General features: G+C 36.2%; 1 protein-coding gene across 1 annotated transcript in view; it reads left to right on the top strand.

Annotated features, from left to right (window-relative positions):
• Positions 1 to 1,457, top strand: part of auh (AU RNA binding protein/enoyl-CoA hydratase) — a 14,583-nt gene that overhangs the window by 8,543 nt on the left and 4,583 nt on the right. The gene's annotated exons all lie outside the window — the stretch shown is intronic.

Genomic DNA, 1,457 nt, shown 5'->3' with positions numbered 1-1,457 from the left:
GATTGGTTCAGACACGCTCCTTCATGCGTCTGGAGGTTGACAGGTGCTGACTGACAGCTGCTCACGTGAACAGAATGTCTGTAATTGACACAGATTTTCCATCATTTTGCTTTAGGGTAATCTAACGATTTTTATTTTAAAAAATACTCAGCTTCAAATTAATTTTCCATCAGAGCCTGAAGGACGATAAAAACAATAAAAATAAAATTAAATAAGTCAGATAAAATTAGAAGTAAGTCCCCCGCTCTTCTTCTCGTCCTCTCGTCCTCCTGCCTGCTCTGTTATCCGCGGCAGACACCCCCGCACCCCCGCGCGCGCTCGCGCGCTCACACACACACACACGCACAGCCCTATGTAGGTAATGCGCCCTGCGTGTGTATCCAAAGCGTGACTTTTGCTGTCTGGGATTTGCACACGGGAACTTTTATTTAAGATTTAAGTTTTTTATTTCAAAGGTCCTCATGGCTCAGCAGCAGCAGAAGCATAAATATTACTGTTAAGAAAGCTGATGATAAAGATGAATAAAAATCTAAGTCTGATGAAGGTAAATTAAATATCTGACAGTGATCATTACACAGTGTGGCTCTAATTCCTCACTTCACCATCTGTGTCACAGTTTCCCGTCCCCAAAATGAGCGTACACATGGGTCAGAGTTGGCTGAGGCACCGCACATTTTCACGTCAAGTTTGGATTTTATAAATCACAACCTTGGTGTAAAAAGTGGCGTACGCAAGTTTCTGGGCTCAAATTGTGCGTACGCCAGTTTTATAAATCCGACCCCAGGTCTTTTCAGTTGTCCTGGTATGACAGAATTGGCTGCTGTAAAAGACTATAGAATAATCTGAAAAATGATTATAAAAGCATTGGATCAATTAATTCCTTTAAAAAAATAATCAAAGCAAAATTGTCAAAGAAATATGAAATTGTTTAATTTGTATGAGTCACTGTTTGAGGGGTTGAATTTTTTTGTTTTGTTTTATTTGGTTTATTGTTTGAAATTAATGTTTTTTTGTAAATAGGAGCAGATATAAGATTTTTCTTCTGCTGCCTTTAATTTAATTTTATTTGTATTGTTTTGTTTTATGTAATGTTTTGTTTTTAAAAATGAAATGAATAAATACTATAAACTATAGGAAAAGGAATGGAGGGTAGAGTTTATAACCCACACATTTTATGATGTAGGCCGAAACTGAGCTTCCTCTTCTTGAAAGACCAGGATCCGCCACTGGTCACTGTTATTACAACCCATGTCTTTTTGTAAAAATATATTACAAAGATGTGCAACACATATCCTGTTTATTGATTGTATTTTATTTTTAAGGAAAACAAGATATTTACCCATTAATGGTCATGATATGATTGTGCATTAGTATTAGCATGTACAGACCTTTTTTAATTGCAGCTCCAACATTTTCATCACTTCATACCTGTGAAAATTGAATTGATTATATATATA

The sequence above is a fragment of the Austrofundulus limnaeus genome, unplaced genomic scaffold, assembly GCF_001266775.1.
Source record: "Austrofundulus limnaeus strain Quisiro unplaced genomic scaffold, Austrofundulus_limnaeus-1.0 Scaffold123, whole genome shotgun sequence".
Lineage (NCBI taxonomy): Eukaryota > Metazoa > Chordata > Actinopteri > Cyprinodontiformes > Rivulidae > Austrofundulus > Austrofundulus limnaeus.
The sequence above is the reverse complement of the archived record's forward strand: the minus strand, read 5'-3'. Positions and strand labels throughout refer to the sequence as shown.